This window comes from Gopherus evgoodei, chromosome 4, assembly GCF_007399415.2.
Source record: "Gopherus evgoodei ecotype Sinaloan lineage chromosome 4, rGopEvg1_v1.p, whole genome shotgun sequence".
Taxonomy (NCBI): Eukaryota; Metazoa; Chordata; order Testudines; family Testudinidae; genus Gopherus; species Gopherus evgoodei.
In genome coordinates this window covers 144,716,825-144,735,835 of record NC_044325.1, presented here as the reverse complement: position 1 = coordinate 144,735,835, position 19,011 = coordinate 144,716,825, and the positions used below count along the sequence as shown (strand labels likewise).

At 51.8% G+C, this 19,011-nt stretch overlaps 1 long non-coding RNA gene across 7 annotated transcripts; it reads left to right on the top strand.

The window, feature by feature from the left end:
* The first annotated feature begins 920 nt into the window (after positions 1–920).
* On the top strand, positions 921–17,124 carry LOC115650961. Of its 7 annotated transcripts, none has more exons than XR_004000275.1 (7): positions 921–1,050; positions 2,843–3,012; positions 5,203–5,372; positions 7,558–7,727; positions 9,913–12,133; positions 12,270–14,490; positions 14,627–16,127. It is a non-coding gene; the product is annotated as an uncharacterized LOC115650961 (long non-coding RNA). The 7 variants fall into 7 exon arrangements; XR_004000276.1 differs by lacking the exon at positions 921–1,050 and adding an exon at positions 16,976–17,124 and having other exon boundaries at positions 2,221–3,012; positions 14,627–14,796; XR_004000272.1 differs by lacking the exon at positions 921–1,050 and adding an exon at positions 2,221–2,706.
* Positions 17,125–19,011: the final 1,887 nt, after the last annotated feature.

Here is a 19,011-nt window from a genome sequence, read left to right as displayed (position 1 = left end):
CTTGAGCTCACTGGGCTGGAGCTGCTGGGCGGAAAACACAATGGAGCTTAGGATGACTGAATTTACATTGGGATTATGTTCTCTACTGAACCCAAACCTAAAGTTTTTACATCTCCTTGCCTCTCTCTCTCTCAATCTGTAGAACAACAAAAATGCACAAGATGATAAAAGAACCAAATCAAGTAAAGTAAAAGGGAATGGAAAACAAAGCTTTAGAAGAAGAATGATCATACCTGTAAAGAAGGTAAAGGTAAATGTTATGGTATTAACATCTAGACTTATAGTGGAAGCATATTGGTGGAGTCAGGAGGTTATATTGCTAATGGGAGAATCAGCAGGATTCCTACATTACTTAAACATTTCCAGAAATTTTCATGTTCGTCACGTCTTTCCCCTTCTTTAATGAATAAAGGATTTTTGTGAAGGAAGGGTGACCACCCTGTAATCGGGGTTCGGGTCGCCTTCCTATTCCCCCCTCTTTGTATTCGCCCTCTTAATGACAAAGTCCAAAGTGAGCTCCCTCTAACTAGGGTGTGCAACTTTCCCAAGCTTACTCCCCCATTTGAAAGCTACTTATAGAAACCAGCCTCTTGGCACCGTTAGGCGTTTCTCCTTCTAGCTGTCCTGTCACCGTGCCCTACTCACACGCACAACCAAGTCGAAAGCGAGCGAACTCTGCATCTAGCTGGCCCCAGCTTCTGCTGCTGCTGCTGCTGCTACAAGGTCGCCTGCTCCATGCCACAGATTGGTGCCCAGGACAGGGAGTTAGGCTAATTTCAAGGAGGGGCCTTGTCCATTTGATCTGAACTGATGTGGTAGTTAGTCATGTGTACGGAGCCCACGCCTCACCTTGCTTCTCCTCTTTTCGCTCTCTCTCTAGCAACTCAAAATCAAAAATGGACAAAAAGACAGAGAAGCACCAAAGAAACGGCAGGAAAAGAGAATGGAAGCAGAAGCCACGGAAAAAGGACACACACCTTGCACACACGGGCCTCCCCGTAATGGGGACTCGTGACTTCCACTTAAGCGTCCTCCCCGTTGAGGTGCCAGGTAAAAGGACCTCCCTGTAAACAGGGATCAAGGTCCATCCCTTCTAAGGATAAAGGCTTGAGGGGTCCATAAGGTAGCTAAGGCTGAAGGACCCCCTTTAAAAAGGGTAGCGTGCTCTCTGTGGGTTTCCGCTCTTTAGGAGCTAGCCTTTAAAATGCCCTGTGCCGTTGACCTCTCCCTGTAAGCAGGCGTCAGGTCTCCCCTTTCTAGCCTCTTTTGGGCCGCTGGCACTTGCTGGGCAAAGAGACCACCCTCTACTGAGGGGAATGGAGCTCTCTCCTTTTCAGCGCTTTAGCCTCTTGCCTAATGTAATGCCCCTGGCTTAAGGACCACCCTGTAAGGAGGGTTTGGGTCTGCTTTACCATGCTGCTTTAGCCACAGGTCACTTTGACATGCCAGGCAAAAGGACCCGCCCTGTAAGCAGGTTGTAAGGTCTTCTCCCTCTCCCTCTTAAACCAGTGGGGCTTTTAGGTGCCTGTGGCTGAGGGAGCACCCTTTAAGAAGGGTTGCGCCTCTCTCTTTTTCTCTTAGTCCTAGTAAACTGCCCCAGAAATGATTTCTCCTTGGCTTTTTTGAAATTTGCAGTCCAGTCGTATTTGTGACCTCTTGAATTCAAGCCGGGCTCCGATGTAACATGGTGTGGCGAAGGGCCGGCTGTAAGGGGATGGTGGAGGCCGTGAGAAATTCGACCCTTTTTCCAAAAAAGCCAAGAAGTCCCCCAAACCATCCAAATGTTCCCAGGTCTGGAAATGAACAGGTGAGGTGGGGGAGCGGGGGCTCCTTTCAGCTCCTTCTTTCCATGTAATCCTTCCTCATTTCCTCTTGCCCTGCCCAATTAACACTGCCCCACCAACCTCAGCTTTGACCCTTTCTTTCCTGCGCAGAATAAAACATACTGCTGGTTGTTGTAGTGTTTACTGTCTCTTGATTGGGAGAGTTTCGTAGGTGGTGTCCCAGTTCCAGGCCTTTGGTCTCTTGGCTGGTAGAGTGAGGTTATATTTTTAGACTGCGTTTGAAGCGATGGAAAGAGCTGTCCTTCATGACAGCTGTTGGTGATCTGGTGGCGTAGGTACACGTGTTGTGGTGCTGGATCTTGCCTGTGGGTGCAACTAACCCTATTAACCGGACTGAGTAAGAAGTAAGGGATATCTGTTTTGGAAGAGGGCAGGGGGTCCAAAGTTGTAATGTTCTTGGTGGGGTAGAGAGGTAAGTCGGGAAGGGTGTTGCTGAGGGATGGAGGATTCCTTGGTAATGGGAGACTCCCTGACCTGTTCATTTCCAGACATTTTCACGTTTGTGACTTCCTTCCCCTTGTTTCAAGGAAGTAGGATTTTTGTGAAGGAAGGGTGACCGCCCTGTAATCGGGGTTCGGGTCGCCTTCCTTTTCCCCCTCTTGGCATTGGCCCTCTTAATGACAAAGGCCAAAGTGAGCTCCCTCTAACTAGGGTGTGCAACTTTCCCAAGCTTACTCCCCCATTTGAAAGCTACTTATAGAAACCAGCCTCTTGGCACCGTTAGGCGTTTCTCCTTCTAGCTGTCCTGTCACCGTGCCCTACTCACACGCACAACCAAGTCGAAAGCGAGCGAACTCTGCATCTAGCTGGCCCCGGCTTCTGCTGCTGCTGCTGCTACAAGATCTCCTGCTCCATGCCACAGGTTGGTGCCCAGGACGGGGAGTTAGGCTAATTTCAAGGAGGGGCCTTGTCCATTTGACCTGAACTGGTGTGGTAGTTAGTCGTGTGTACGGAGCCCACGCCTCACCTTGCTTCTCCTCTTTTCGCTCTCTCTCTAGCAACTCAAAAGAGAAATTGGACAAGAAGACAGAGAAGCACCAAAGAAACGGCAGGAAAAGAGAATGGAAGCAGAAGCCACGGAAAAAGGACACACACCTTGCACACACGGGCCTCCCCGTAATGGGGACTCGTGACTTCCACTTAAGCGTCCTCCCCGTTGAGGTGCCAGGTAAAAGGACCTCCCTGTAAACAGGGATCAAGGTCCATTCCTTCCAAGGATAAAGGCTTGAGGGGTCCATAAGGTAGCTAAGGCTGAAGGACCCCCTTTAAAAAGGGTAGCGGTCTCTCTGTGGGTTTCCGCTCTTTAGGAGCTAGCCGTTAAAATGCCCTGTGCCTTTGACCTCTCCCTGTAAGAAGGGTTCAGGTCTCCCCTTTCTAGCCTGTCTTGGGCCGCTGGCACTTGCTGGGCAAAGAGAGACCACCCTCTCCTGAGGGAATGGAGGTCTCTCCTTTTCTCCACTCTAGGCTCTGGCCCATGCTTAAGGACCACCCTGTAATCAGGGTTTGGCTCTGCTTTGCCATGCTGCTTTAGCCACAGGTCACTTTGACATGCCAGGCAAAAGGACCGCCCTGTAAGCAGGGTGTAAGGTCTTCTCCCTCTCCCTCTTAAACCAGTGGGGCCTTTCCGTGCCTGTGCCTGAGGGACCTCCCTTTAGGAAGGGTAGCGCGCTCTCTGGGGGTTTCAGCTCTTTAGGAGCTAGCCTTTAAAATGCCCTGTGCCGTTGACCTCTCCCTGTAAGCAGGCGTCAGGTCTCCCCTTTCTAGCCTCTTTTGGGCCGCTGGCACTTGCTGGGCAAAGAGACCACCCTCTACTGAGGGGAATGGAGCTCTCTCCTTTTCAGCGCTTTAGCCTCTGGCCTAATGTAATGCCCCTGGCTTAAGGACCACCCTGTAAGGAGGGTTTGGGTCTGCTTTACCATGCTGCTTTAGCCACAGGTCACTTTGACATGCCAGGCAAAAGGACCCGCCCTGTAAGCAGGTTGTAAGGTCTTCTCCCTCTCCCTCTTAAACCAGTGGGGCTTTTAGGTGCCTGTGGCTGAGGGAGCACCCTTTAAGAAAGGTTGCGCCTCTCTCTTTTTCTCTTAGTCCTAGTAAACTGCCCCAGAAATGATTTCTCCTTGGCTTTTTTGAAATTTGCAGTCCAGTCGTATTTGTGACCTCTTGAATTCAAGCCGGGCTCCGATGTAACATGGTGTGGCGAAGGGCCGGCTGTAAGGGGATGGTGGAGGCCGTGAGAAATTCGACCCTTTTTCCAAAAAAGCCAAGAAGTCCCCCAAACCATCCAAATGTTCCCAGGTCTGGAAATGAACAGGTGAGGTGGGGGAGCGGGGCCTCCATTCAGCTCCTTCTTTCCATGTAATCCTTCTTCATTTCCTCTTGCCCTGCCTAATTAACACTGCCCCACCAACCTCAGCTTTGACCCTTTCTTTCCTGCGCAGAATAAAACATACTGCTGGTTGTTGTAGTGTTTACTGTCTCTTGATTGGGAGAGTTTCGTACGTGGTGTCCCAGTTCCAGGCCTTTGGTCTCTTGGCTGGTAGAGTGAGGTTATATTTTTAGACTGCGTTTGAAGCGATGGAAAGAGCTGTCCTTCATGACAGCTGTTGGTGATCTGGTGGCGTAGGTACACGTGTTGTGGTGCTGGATCTTGCCCGTGGGTGCAACTAACCCTATTAACCGGACTGAGTAAGAAGTAAGGGATATCTGTTTTGGAAGAGGGCAGGGGGTCCAAAGTTGTAATGTTCTTGGTGGGGTAGAGAGGTAAGTCGGGAAGGGTGTTGCTGAGGGATGGAGGATTCCTTGGTAATGGGAGACTCCCTGACCTGTTCATTTCCAGACATTTTCACGTTTGTGACTTCCTTCCCCTTGTTTCAAGGAAGTAGGATTTTTGTGAAGGAAGGGTGACCGCCCTGTAATCGGGGTTCGGGTCGCCTTCCTTTTCCCCCTCTTGGCATTGGCCCTCTTAATGACAAAGGCCAAAGTGAGCTCCCTCTAACTAGGGTGTGCAACTTTCCCAAGCTTACTCCCCCATTTGAAAGCTACTTATAGAAACCAGCCTCTTGGCACCGTTAGGCGTTTCTCCTTCTAGCTGTCCTGTCACCGTGCCCTACTCACACGCACAACCAAGTCGAAAGCGAGCGAACTCTGCATCTAGCTGGCCCCGGCTTCTGCTGCTGCTGCTGCTGCTGCTGCTGCTACAAGATCTCCTGCTCCATGCCACAGGTTGGTGCCCAGGACGGGGAGTTAGGCTAATTTCAAGGAGGGGCCTTGTCCATTTGACCTGAACTGGTGTGGTAGTTAGTCGTGTGTACGGAGCCCACGCCTCACCTTGCTTCTCCTCTTTTCGCTCTCTCTCTAGCAACTCAAAAGAGAAATTGGACAAGAAGACAGAGAAGCACCAAAGAAACGGCAGGAAAAGAGAATGGAAGCAGAAGCCACGGAAAAAGGACACACACCTTGCACACACGGGCCTCCCCGTAATGGGGACTCGTGACTTCCACTTAAGCGTCCTCCCCGTTGAGGTGCCAGGTAAAAGGACCTCCCTGTAAACAGGGATCAAGGTCCATTCCTTCCAAGGATAAAGGCTTGAGGGGTCCATAAGGTAGCTAAGGCTGAAGGACCCCCTTTAAAAAGGGTAGCGGTCTCTCTGTGGGTTTCCGCTCTTTAGGAGCTAGCCGTTAAAATGCCCTGTGCCTTTGACCTCTCCCTGTAAGAAGGGTTCAGGTCTCCCCTTTCTAGCCTGTCTTGGGCCGCTGGCACTTGCTGGGCAAAGAGAGACCACCCTCTCCTGAGGGAATGGAGGTCTCTCCTTTTATCCACTCTAGGCTCTGGCCCATGCTTAAGGACCACCCTGTAATCAGGGTTTGGCTCTGCTTTGACATGCTGCTTTAGCCACAGGTCACTTTGACATTGCCAGGCAAAAGGACCGCCCTGTAAGCAGGGTGTAAGGTCTTCTCCCTCTCCCTCTTAAACCAGTGGGGCCTTTCCGTGCCTGTGCCTGAGGGACCTCCCTTTAGGAAGGGTAGCGCGCTCTCTGGGGGTTTCAGCTCTTTAGGAGCTAGCCTTTAAAATGCCCTGTGCCGTTGACCTCTCCCTGTAAGCAGGCGTCAGGTCTCCCCTTTCTAGCCTCTTTTGGGCCGCTGGCACTTGCTGAGCAAAGAGACCACCCTCTACTGAGGGGAATGGAGCTCTCTCCTTTTCAGCGCTTTAGCCTCTGGCCTAATGTAATGCCCATGGCTTAAGGACCACCCTGTAAGGAGGGTTTGGGTCTGCTTTACCATGCTGCTTTAGCCACAGGTCACTTTGACATGCCAGGCAAAAGGACCCGCCCTGTAAGCAGGTTGTAAGGTCTTCTCCCTCTCCCTCTTAAACCAGTGGGGCTTTTAGGTGCCTGTGGCTGAGGGAGCACCCTTTAAGAAGGGTTGCGCCTCTCTCTTTTTCTCTTAGTCCTAGTAAACTGCCCCAGAAATGATTTCTCCTTGGCTTTTTTGAAATTTGCAGTCCAGTCGTATTTGTGACCTCTTGAATTCAAGCCGGGCTCCGATGTAACATGGTGTGGCGAAGGGCCGGCTGTAAGGGGATGGTGGAGGCCGTGAGAAATTCGACCCTTTTTCCAAAAAAGCCAAGAAGTCCCCCAAACCATCCAAATGTTCCCAGGTCTGGAAATGAACAGGTGAGGTGGGGGAGCGGGGCCTCCATTCAGCTCCTTCTTTCCATGTAATCCTTCTTCATTTCCTCTTGCCCTGCCTAATTAACACTGCCCCACCAACCTCAGCTTTGACCCTTTCTTTCCTGCGCAGAATAAAACATACTGCTGGTTGTTGTAGTGTTTACTGTCTCTTGATTGGGAGAGTTTCGTAGGTGGTGTCCCAGTTCCAGGCCTTTGGTCTCTTGGCTGGTAGAGTGAGGTTATATTTTTAGACTGCGTTTGAAGCGATGGAAAGAGCTGTCCTTCATGACAGCTGTTGGTGATCTGGTGGCGTAGGTACACGTGTTGTGGTGCTGGATCTTGCCCGTGGGTGCAACTAACCCTATTAACCGGACTGAGTAAGAAGTAAGGGATGTCTGTTTTGGAAGAGGGCAGGGGGTCCAAAGTTGTAATGTTCTTGGTGGGGTAGAGAGGTAAGTCGGGAAGGGTGTTGCTGAGGGATGGAGGATTCCTTGGTAATGGGAGACTCCCTGACCTGTTCATTTCCAGACATTTTCACGTTTGTGACTTCCTTCCCCTTGTTTCAAGGAAGTAGGATTTTTGTGAAGGAAGGGTGACCGCCCTGTAATCGGGGTTCGGGTCGCCTTCCTTTTCCCCCTCTTGGCATTGGCCCTCTTAATGACAAAGGCCAATGTGAGCTCCCTCTAACTAGGGTGTGCAACTTTCCCAAGCTTACTCCCCCATTTGAAAGCTACTTATAGAAACCAGCCTCTTGGCACCGTTAGGCGTTTCTCCTTCTAGCTGTCCTGTCACCGTGCCCTACTCACACGCACAACCAAGTCGAAAGCGAGCGAACTCTGCATCTAGCTGGCCCCGGCTTCTGCTGCTGCTGCTGCTGCTGCTACAAGATCTCCTGCTCCATGCCACAGGTTGGTGCCCAGGACGGGGAGTTAGGCTAATTTCAAGGAGGGGCCTTGTCCATTTGACCTGAACTGGTGTGGTAGTTAGTCGTGTGTACGGAGCCCACGCCTCACCTTGCTTCTCCTCTTTTCGCTCTCTCTCTAGCAACTCAAAAGAGAAATTGGACAAGAAGACAGAGAAGCACCAAAGAAACGGCAGGAAAAGAGAATGGAAGCAGAAGCCACGGAAAAAGGACACACACCTTGCACACACGGGCCTCCCCGTAATGGGGACTCGTGACTTCCACTTAAGCGTCCTCCCCGTTGAGGTGCCAGGTAAAAGGACCTCCCTGTAAACAGGGATCAAGGTCCATTCCTTCCAAGGATAAAGGCTTGAGGGGTCCATAAGGTAGCTAAGGCTGAAGGACCCCCTTTAAAAAGGGTAGCGGTCTCTCTGTGGGTTTCCGCTCTTTAGGAGCTAGCCGTTAAAATGCCCTGTGCCTTTGACCTCTCCCTGTAAGAAGGGTTCAGGTCTCCCCTTTCTAGCCTGTCTTGGGCCGCTGGCACTTGCTGGGCAAAGAGAGACCACCCTCTCCTGAGGGAATGGAGGTCTCTCCTTTTCTCCACTCTAGGCTCTGGCCCATGCTTAAGGACCACCCTGTAATCAGGGTTTGGCTCTGCTTTGCCATGCTGCTTTAGCCACAGGTCACTTTGACATGCCAGGCAAAAGGACCGCCCTGTAAGCAGGGTGTAAGGTCTTCTCCCTCTCCCTCTTAAACCAGTGGGGCCTTTCCGTGCCTGTGCCTGAGGGACCTCCCTTTAGGAAGGGTAGCGCGCTCTCTGGGGGTTTCAGCTCTTTAGGAGCTAGCCTTTAAAATGCCCTGTGCCGTTGACCTCTCCCTGTAAGCAGGCGTCAGGTCTCCCCTTTCTAGCCTCTTTTGGGCCGCTGGCACTTGCTGGGCAAACAGTCCACCCTCTACTGAGGGGAATGGAGCTCTCTCCTTTTCAGCGCTTTAGCCTCTGGCCTAATGTAATGCCCCTGGCTTAAGGACCACCCTGTAAGGAGGGTTTGGGTCTGCTTTACCATGCTGCTTTAGCCACAGGTCACTTTGACATGCCAGGCAAAAGGACCCGCCCTGTAAGCAGGTTGTAAGGTCTTCTCCCTCTCCCTCTTAAACCAGTGGGGCTTTTAGGTGCCTGTGGCTGAGGGAGCACCCTTTAAGAAGGGTTGCGCCTCTCTCTTTTTCTCTTAGTCCTAGTAAACTGCCCCAGAAATGATTTCTCCTTGGCTTTTTTGAAATTTGCAGTCCAGTCGTATTTGTGACCTCTTGAATTCAAGCCGGGCTCCGATGTAACATGGTGTGGCGAAGGGCCGGCTGTAAGGGGATGGTGGAGGCCGTGAGAAATTCGACCCTTTTTCCAAAAAAGCCAAGAAGTCCCCCAAACCATCCAAATGTTCCCAGGTCTGGAAATGAACAGGTGAGGTGGGGGAGCGGGGGCCTCCATTCAGCTCCTTCTTTCCATGTAATCCTTCTTCATTTCCTCTTGCCCTGCCTAATTAACACTGCCCCACCAACCTCAGCTTTGACCCTTTCTTTCCTGCGCAGAATAAAACATACTGCTGGTTGTTGTAGTGTTTACTGTCTCTTGATTGGGAGAGTTTCGTAGGTGGTGTCCCAGTTCCAGGCCTTTGGTCTCTTGGCTGGTAGAGTGAGGTTATATTTTTAGACTGCGTTTGAAGCGATGGAAAGAGCTGTCCTTCATGACAGCTGTTGGTGATCTGGTGGCGTAGGTACACGTGTTGTGGTGCTGGATCTTGCCCGTGGGTGCAACTAACCCTATTAACCGGACTGAGTAAGAAGTAAGGGATGTCTGTTTTGGAAGAGGGCAGGGGGTCCAAAGTTGTAATGTTCTTGGTGGGGTAGAGAGGTAAGTCGGGAAGGGTGTTGCTGAGGGATGGAGGATTCCTTGGTAATGGGAGACTCCCTGACCTGTTCATTTCCAGACATTTTCACGTTTGTGACTTCCTTCCCCTTGTTTCAAGGAAGTAGGATTTTTGTGAAGGAAGGGTGACCGCCCTGTAATCGGGGTTCGGGTCGCCTTCCTTTTCCCCCTCTTGGCATTGGCCCTCTTAATGACAAAGGCCAAAGTGAGCTCCCTCTAACTAGGGTGTGCAACTTTCCCAAGCTTACTCCCCCATTTGAAAGCTACTTATAGAAACCAGCCTCTTGGCACCGTTAGGCGTTTCTCCTTCTAGCTGTCCTGTCACCGTGCCCTACTCACACGCACAACCAAGTCGAAAGCGAGCGAACTCTGCATCTAGCTGGCCCCGGCTTCTGCTGCTGCTGCTGCTGCTGCTACAAGATCTCCTGCTCCATGCCACAGGTTGGTGCCCAGGACGGGGAGTTAGGCTAATTTCAAGGAGGGGCCTTGTCCATTTGACCTGAACTGGTGTGGTAGTTAGTCGTGTGTACGGAGCCCACGCCTCACCTTGCTTCTCCTCTTTTCGCTCTCTCTCTAGCAACTCAAAAGAGAAATTGGACAAGAAGACAGAGAAGCACCAAAGAAACGGCAGGAAAAGAGAATGGAAGCAGAAGCCACGGAAAAAGGACACACACCTTGCACACACGGGCCTCCCCGTAATGGGGACTCGTGACTTCCACTTAAGCGTCCTCCCCGTTGAGGTGCCAGGTAAAAGGACCTCCCTGTAAACAGGGATCAAGGTCCATTCCTTCCAAGGATAAAGGCTTGAGGGGTCCATAAGGTAGCTAAGGCTGAAGGACCCCCTTTAAAAAGGGTAGCGGTCTCTCTGTGGGTTTCCGCTCTTTAGGAGCTAGCCGTTAAAATGCCCTGTGCCTTTGACCTCTCCCTGTAAGAAGGGTTCAGGTCTCCCCTTTCTAGCCTGTCTTGGGCCGCTGGCACTTGCTGGGCAAAGAGAGACCACCCTCTCCTGAGGGAATGGAGGTCTCTCCTTTTCTCCACTCTAGGCTCTGGCCCATGCTTAAGGACCACCCTGTAATCAGGGTTTGGCTCTGCTTTGCCATGCTGCTTTAGCCACAGGTCACTTTGACATGCCAGGCAAAAGGACCGCCCTGTAAGCAGGGTGTAAGGTCTTCTCCCTCTCCCTCTTAAACCAGTGGGGCCTTTCCGTGCCTGTGCCTGAGGGACCTCCCTTTAGGAAGGGTAGCGCGCTCTCTGGGGGTTTCAGCTCTTTAGGAGCTAGCCTTTAAAATGCCCTGTGCCGTTGACCTCTCCCTGTAAGCAGGCGTCAGGTCTCCCCTTTCTAGCCTCTTTTGGGCCGCTGGCACTTGCTGGGCAAAGAGTCCACCCTCTACTGAGGGGAATGGAGCTCTCTCCTTTTCAGCGCTTTAGCCTCTGGCCTAATGTAATGCCCCTGGCTTAAGGACCACCCTGTAAGGAGGGTTTGGGTCTGCTTTACCATGCTGCTTTAGCCACAGGTCACTTTGACATGCCAGGCAAAAGGACCCGCCCTGTAAGCAGGTTGTAAGGTCTTCTCCCTCTCCCTCTTAAACCAGTGGGGCTTTTAGGTGCCTGTGGCTGAGGGAGCACCCTTTAAGAAGGGTTGCGCCTCTCTCTTTTTCTCTTAGTCCTAGTAAACTGCCCCAGAAATGATTTCTCCTTGGCTTTTTTGAAATTTGCAGTCCAGTCGTATTTGTGACCTCTTGAATTCAAGCCGGGCTCCGATGTAACATGGTGTGGCGAAGGGCCGGCTGTAAGGGGATGGTGGAGGCCGTGAGAAATTCGACCCTTTTTCCAAAAAAGCCAAGAAGTCCCCCAAACCATCCAAATGTTCCCAGGTCTGGAAATGAACAGGTGAGGTGGGGGAGCGGGGGCTCCTTTCAGCTCCTTCTTTCCATGTAATCCTTCCTCATTTCCTCTTGCCCTGCCCAATTAACACTGCCCCACCAACCTCAGCTTTGACCCTTTCTTTCCTGCGCAGAATAAAACATACTGCTGGTTGTTGTAGTGTTTACTGTCTCTTGATTGGGAGAGTTTCGTAGGTGGTGTCCCAGTTCCAGGCCTTTGGTCTCTTGGCTGGTAGAGTGAGGTTATATTTTTAGACTGCGTTTGAAGCGATGGAAAGAGCTGTCCTTCATGACAGCTGTTGGTGATCTGGTGGCGTAGGTACACGTGTTGTGGTGCTGGATCTTGCCCGTGGGTGCAACTAACCCTATTAACCGGACTGAGTAAGAAGTAAGGGATGTCTGTTTTGGAAGAGGGCAGGGGGTCCAAAGTTGTAATGTTCTTGGTGGGGTAGAGAGGTAAGTCGGGAAGGGTGTTGCTGAGGGATGGAGGATTCCTTGGTAATGGGAGACTCCCTGACCTGTTCATTTCCAGACATTTTCACGTTTGTGACTTCCTTCCCCTTGTTTCAAGGAAGTAGGATTTTTGTGAAGGAAGGGTGACCGCCCTGTAATCGGGGTTCGGGTCGCCTTCCTTTTCCCCCTCTTGGCATTGGCCCTCTTAATGACAAAGGCCAAAGTGAGCTCCCTCTAACTAGGGTGTGCAACTTTCCCAAGCTTACTCCCCCACTTGAAAGCTACTTATAGAAACCAGCCTCTTGGCACCGTTAGGCGTTTCTCCATCTAGCTGTCCTGTCACCGTGCCCTACTCACACGCACAACCAAGTCGAAAGCGAGCGAACTCTGCATCTAGCTGGCCCCGGCTTCTGCTGCTGCTGCTGCTGCTGCTGCTACAAGGTCTCCTGCTCCATGCCACAGGTTGGTGCCCAGGATGGGGAGTTAGGCTAATTTCAAGGAGGGGCCTTGTCCATTTGACCTGAACTGGTGTGGTAGTTAGTCGTGTGTACGGAGCCCACGCCTCACCTTGCTTCTCCTCTTTTCGCTCTCTCTCTAGCAACTCAAAAGAGAAATTGGACAAGAAGACAGAGAAGCACCAAAGAAACGGCAGGAAAAGAGAATGGAAGCAGAAGCCACGGAAAAAGGACACACACCTTGCACACACGGGCCTCCCCGTAATGGGGACTCGTGACTTCCACTTAAGCGTCCTCCCCGTTGAGGTGCCAGGTAAAAGGACCTCCCTGTAAACAGGGATCAAGGTCCATTCCTTCCAAGGATAAAGGCTTGAGGGGTCCATAAGGTAGCTAAGGCTGAAGGACCCCCTTTAAAAAGGGTAGCGGTCTCTCTGTGGGTTTCCGCTCTTTAGGAGCTAGCCGTTAAAATGCCCTGTGCCTTTGACCTCTCCCTGTAAGAAGGGTTCAGGTCTCCCCTTTCTAGCCTGTCTTGGGCCGCTGGCACTTGCTGGGCAAAGAGAGACCACCCTCTCCTGAGGGAATGGAGGTCTCTCCTTTTCTCCACTCTAGGCTCTGGCCCATGCTTAAGGACCACCCTGTAATCAGGGTTTGGCTCTGCTTTGCCATGCTGCTTTAGCCACAGGTCACTTTGACATGCCAGGCAAAAGGACCGCCCTGTAAGCAGGGTGTAAGGTCTTCTCCCTCTCCCTCTTAAACCAGTGGGGCCTTTCCGTGCCTGTGCCTGAGGGACCTCCCTTTAGGAAGGGTAGCGCGCTCTCTGGGGGTTTCAGCTCTTTAGGAGCTAGCCTTTAAAATGCCCTGTGCCGTTGACCTCTCCCTGTAAGCAGGCGTCAGGTCTCCCCTTTCTAGCCTCTTTTGGGCCGCTGGCACTTGCTGGGCAAAGAGTCCACCCTCTACTGAGGGGAATGGAGCTCTCTCCTTTTCAGCGCTTTAGCCTCTGGCCTAATGTAATGCCCCTGGCTTAAGGACCACCCTGTAAGGAGGGTTTGGGTCTGCTTTACCATGCTGCTTTAGCCACAGGTCACTTTGACATGCCAGGCAAAAGGACCCGCCCTGTAAGCAGGTTGTAAGGTCTTCTCCCTCTCCCTCTTAAACCAGTGGGGCTTTTAGGTGCCTGTGGCTGAGGGAGCACCCTTTAAGAAGGGTTGCGCCTCTCTCTTTTTCTCTTAGTCCTAGTAAACTGCCCCAGAAATGATTTCTCCTTGGCTTTTTTGAAATTTGCAGTCCAGTCGTATTTGTGACCTCTTGAATTCAAGCCGGGCTCCGATGTAACATGGTGTGGCGAAGGGCCGGCTGTAAGGGGATGGTGGAGGCCGTGAGAAATTCGACCCTTTTTCCAAAAAAGCCAAGAAGTCCCCCAAACCATCCAAATGTTCCCAGGTCTGGAAATGAACAGGTGAGGTGGGGGAGCGGGGGCTCCTTTCAGTTCCTTCTTTCCATGTAATCCTTCTTCATTTCCTCTTGCCCTGCCCAATTAACACTGCCCCACCAACCTCAGCTTTGACCCTTTCTTTCCTGCGCAGAATAAAACATACTGCTGGTTGTTGTAGTGTTTACTGTCTCTTGATTGGGAGAGTTTCGTACGTGGTGTCCCAGTTCCAGGCCTTTGGTCTCTTGGCTGGTAGAGTGAGGTTATATTTTTAGACTGCGTTTGAAGCGATGGAAAGAGCTGTCCTTCATGACAGCTGTTGGTGATCTGGTGGCGTAGGTACACGTGTTGTGGTGCTGGATCTTGCCCGTGGGTGCAACTAACCCTATTAACCGGACTGAGTAAGAAGTAAGGGATGTCTGTTTTGGAAGAGGGCAGGGGGTCCAAAGTTGTAATGTTCTTGGTGGGGTAGAGAGGTAAGTCGGGAAGGGTGTTGCTGAGGGATGGAGGATTCCTTGGTAATGGGAGACTCCCTGACCTGTTCATTTCCAGACATTTTCACGTTTGTGACTTCCTTCCCCTTGTTTCAAGGAAGTAGGATTTTTGTGAAGGAAGGGTGACCGCCCTGTAATCGGGGTTCGGGTCGCCTTCCTTTTCCCCCTCTTGGCATTGGCCCTCTTAATGACAAAGGCCAAAGTGAGCTCCCTCTAACTAGGGTGTGCAACTTTCCCAAGCTTACTCCCCCATTTGAAAGCTACTTATAGAAACCAGCCTCTTGGCACCGTTAGGCGTTTCTCCATCTAGCTGTCCTGTCACCGTGCCCTACTCACACGCACAACCAAGTCGAAAGCGAGCGAACTCTGCATCTAGCTGGCCCCGGCTTCTGCTGCTGCTGCTGCTGCTGCTGCTACAAGGTCTCCTGCTCCATGCCACAGGTTGGTGCCCAGGATGGGGAGTTAGGCTAATTTCAAGGAGGGGCCTTGTCCATTTGACCTGAACTGGTGTGGTAGTTAGTCGTGTGTACGGAGCCCACGCCTCACCTTGCTTCTCCTCTTTTCGCTCTCTCTCTAGCAACTCAAAAGAGAAATTGGACAAGAAGACAGAGAAGCACCAAAGAAACGGCAGGAAAAGAGAATGGAAGCAGAAGCCACGGAAAAAGGACACACACCTTGCACACACGGGCCTCCCCGTAATGGGGACTCGTGACTTCCACTTAAGCGTCCTCCCCGTTGAGGTGCCAGGTAAAAGGACCTCCCTGTAAACAGGGATCAAGGTCCATTCCTTCCAAGGATAAAGGCTTGAGGGGTCCATAAGGTAGCTAAGGCTGAAGGACCCCCTTTAAAAAGGGTAGCGGTCTCTCTGTGGGTTTCCGCTCTTTAGGAGCTAGCCGTTAAAATGCCCTGTGCCTTTGACCTCTCCCTGTAAGAAGGGTTCAGGTCTCCCCTTTCTAGCCTGTCTTGGGCCGCTGGCACTTGCTGGGCAAAGAGAGACCACCCTCTCCTGAGGGAATGGAGGTCTCTCCTTTTCTCCACTCTAGGCTCTGGCCCATGCTTAAGGACCACCCTGTAATCAGGGTTTGGCTCTGCTTTGCCATGCTGCTTTAGCCACAGGTCACTTTGACATGCCAGGCAAAAGGACCGCCCTGTAAGCAGGGTGTAAGGTCTTCTCCCTCTCCCTCTTAAACCAGTGGGGCCTTTCCGTGCCTGTGCCTGAGGGACCTCCCTTTAGGAAGGGTAGCGCGCTCTCTGGGGGTTTCAGCTCTTTAGGAGCTAGCCTTTAAAATGCCCTGTGCCGTTGACCTCTCCCTGTAAGCAGGCGTCAGGTCTCCCCTTTCTAGCCTCTTTTGGGCCGCTGGCACTTGCTGGGCAAAGAGACCACCCTCTACTGAGGGGAATGGAGCTCTCTCCTTTTCAGCGCTTTAGCCTCTGGCCTAATGTAATGCCCCTGGCTTAAGGACCACCCTGTAAGGAGGGTTTGGGTCTGCTTTACCATGCTGCTTTAGCCACAGGTCACTTTGACATGCCAGGCAAAAGGACCCGCCCTGTAAGCAGGTTGTAAGGTCTTCTCCCTCTCCCTCTTAAACCAGTGGGGCTTTTAGGTGCCTGTGGCTGAGGGAGCACCCTTTAAGAAGGGTTGCGCCTCTCTCTTTTTCTCTTAGTCCTAGTAAACTGCCCCAGAAATGATTTCTCCTTGGCTTTTTTGAAATTTGCAGTCCAGTCGTATTTGTGACCTCTTGAATTCAAGCCGGGCTCCGATGTAACATGGTGTGGCGAAGGGCCGGCTGTAAGGGGATGGTGGAGGCCGTGAGAAATTCGACCCTTTTTCCAAAAAAGCCAAGAAGTCCCCCAAACCATCCAAATGTTCCCAGGTCTGGAAATGAACAGGTGAGGTGGGGGAGCGGGGGCTCCTTTCAGCTCCTTCTTTCCATGTAATCCTTCCTCATTTCCTCTTGCCCTGCCCAATTAACACTGCCCCACCAACCTCAGCTTTGACCCTTTCTTTCCTGCGCAGAATAAAACATACTGCTGGTTGTTGTAGTGTTTACTGTCTCTTGATTGGGAGAGTTTCGTACGTGGTGTCCCGTTCCAGGCCTTTGGTCTCTTGGCTGGTAGAGTGAGGTTATATTTTTAGACTGCGTTTGAAGCGATGGAAAGAGCTGTCCTTCATGACAGCTGTTGGTGATCTGGTGGCGTAGGTACACGTGTTGTGGTGCTGGATCTTGCCCGTGGGTGCAACTAACCCTATTAACCGGACTGAGTAAGAAGTAAGGGATGTCTGTTTTGGAAGAGGGCAGGGGGTCCAAAGTTGTAATGTTCTTGGTGGGGTAGAGAGGTAAGTCGGGAAGGGTGTTGCTGAGGGATGGAGGATTCCTTGGTAATCGAGACTCCCTGACCTGTTCATTTCCAGACATTTTCACGTTTGTGACTTCCTTCCCCTGGTTTCAAGGAAGTAAGATTTTTGTGAAGGAAGGGTGACCACCCTGTAATCGGGGTTCGGGTCGCCTTCCTTTTCCCCCTCTTGGCATTGGCCCTCTTAATGACAAAGGCCAAAGTGAGCTCCCTCTAACTAGGGTGTGCAACTTTCCCAAGCTTACTCCCCCACTTGAAAGCTACTTATAGAAACCAGCCTCTTGGCACCGTTAGGCGTTTCTCCATCTAGCTGTCCTGTCACCGTGCCCTACTCACACGCACAACCAAGTCGAAAGCGAGCGAACTCTGCATCTAGCTGGCCCCGGCTTCTGCTGCTGCTGCTGCTGCTACAAGGTCTCCTGCTCCATGCCACAGGTTGGTGCCCAGGACTGGGAGTTGGGCTAATTTCAAGGAGGGGCCTTGTCCATTTGACCTGAACTGGTGTGGTAGTTAGTCGTGTGTACGGAGCCCACGCCTCACCTTGCTTCTCCTCTTTTCGCTCTCTCTCTAGCAACTCAAAAGAGAAATTGGACAAGAAGACAGAGAAGCACCAAAGAAACGGCAGGAAAAGAGAATGGAAGCAGAAGCCACGGAAAAAGGACACACACCTTGCACACACGGGCCTCCCCGTAATGGGGACTCGTGACTTCCACTTAAGCGTCCTCCCCCTTGAGGTGCCAGGTAAAAGGACCTCCCTGTAAACAGGGATCAAGGTCCATTCCTTCCAAGGATAAAGGCTTGAGGGGTCCATAAGGTAGCTAAGGCTGAAGGACCCCCTTTAAAAAGGGTAGCGGTCTCTCTGTGGGTTTCCGCTCTTTAGGAGCTAGCCGTTAAAATGCCCTGTGCCTTTGACCTCTCCCTGTAAGAAGGGTTCAGGTCTCCCCTTTCTAGCCTGTCTTGGGCCGCTGGCACTTGCTGGGCAAAGAGAGACCACCCTCTCCTGAGGGAATGGAGGTCTCTCCTTTTCTCCACTCTAGGCTCTGGCCCATGCTTAAGGACCACCCTGTAATCAGGGTTTGGCTCTGCTTTGCCATGCTGCTTTAGCCACAGGTCACTTTGACATGCCAGGCAAAAGGACCGCCCTGTAAGCAGGGTGTAAGGTCTTCTCCCTCTCCCTCTTAAACCAGTGGGGCCTTTCCGTGCCTGTGCCTGAGGGACCTCCCTTTAGGAAGGGTAGCGCGCTCTCTGGGGGTTTCAGCTCTTTAGGAGCTAGCCTTTAAAATGCCCTGTGCCGTTGACCTCTCCCTGTAAGCAGGCGTCAGGTCTCCCCTTTCTAGCCTCTTTTGGGCCGCTGGCACTTGCTGGGCAAAGAGACCACCCTCTACTGAGGGGAATGGAGCTCTCTCCTTTTCAGCGCTTTAGCCTCTGGCCTAATGTAATGCCCCTGGCTTAAGGACCACCCTGTAAGGAGGGTTTGGGTCTGCTTTACCATGCTGCTTTAGCCACAGGTCACTTTGACATGCCAGGCAAAAGGACCCGCCCTGTAAGCAGGTTGTAAGGTCTTCTCCCTCTCCCTCTTAAACCAGTGGGGCTTTTAGGTGCCTGTGGCTGAGGGAGCACCCTTTAAGAAGGGTTGCGCCTCTCTCTTTTTCTCTTAGTCCTAGTAAACTGCCCCAGAAATGATTTCTCCTTGGCTTTTTTGAAATTTGCAGTCCAGTCGTATTTGTGACCTCTTGAATTCAAGCCGGGCTCCGATGTAACATGGTGTGGCGAAGGGCCGGCTGTAAGGGGATGGTGGAGGCCGTGAGAAATTCGACCCTTTTTCCAAAAAAGCCAAGAAGTCCCCCAAACCATCCAAATGTTCCCAGGTCTGGAAATGAACAGGTGAGGTGGGGGAGCGGGGGCTCCTTTCAGCTCCTTCTTTCCATGTAATCCTTCTTCATTTCCTCTTGCCCTGCCTAATTAACACTGCCCCACCAACCTCAGCTTTGACCCTTTCTTTCCTGCGCAGAATAAAACATACTGCTGGTTGTTGTAGTGTTTACTGTCTCTTGATTGGGAGAGTTTCGTACGTGGTGTCCCAGTTCCAGGCCTTTGGTCTCTTGGCTGGTAGAGTGAGGTTATATTTTTAGACTGCGTTTGAAGCGATGGAAAGAGCTGTCCTTCATGACAGCTGTTGGTGATCTGGTGGCGTAGGTACACGTGTTGTGGTGCTGGATCTTGCCCGTGGGTGCAACTAACCCTATTAACCGGACTGAGTAAGAAGTAAGGGATGTCTGTTTTGGAAGAGGGCAGGGGGTCCAAAGTTGTAATGTTCTTGGTGGGGTAGAGAGGTAAGTCGGGAAGGGTGTTGCTGAGGGATGGAGGATTCCTTGGTAATGGGAGACTCCCTGACCTGTTCATTTCCAGACATTTTCACGTTTGTGACTTCCTTCCCCTGGTTTCAAGGAAGTAAGATTTTTGTGAAGGAAGGGTGACCGCCCTGTAATCGGGGTTCGGGTCGCCTTCCTTTTCCCCCTCTTGGCATTGGCCCTCTTAATGACAAAGGCCAAAGTGAGCTCCCTCTAACTAGGGTGTGCAACTTTCCCAAGCTTACTCCCCCATTGA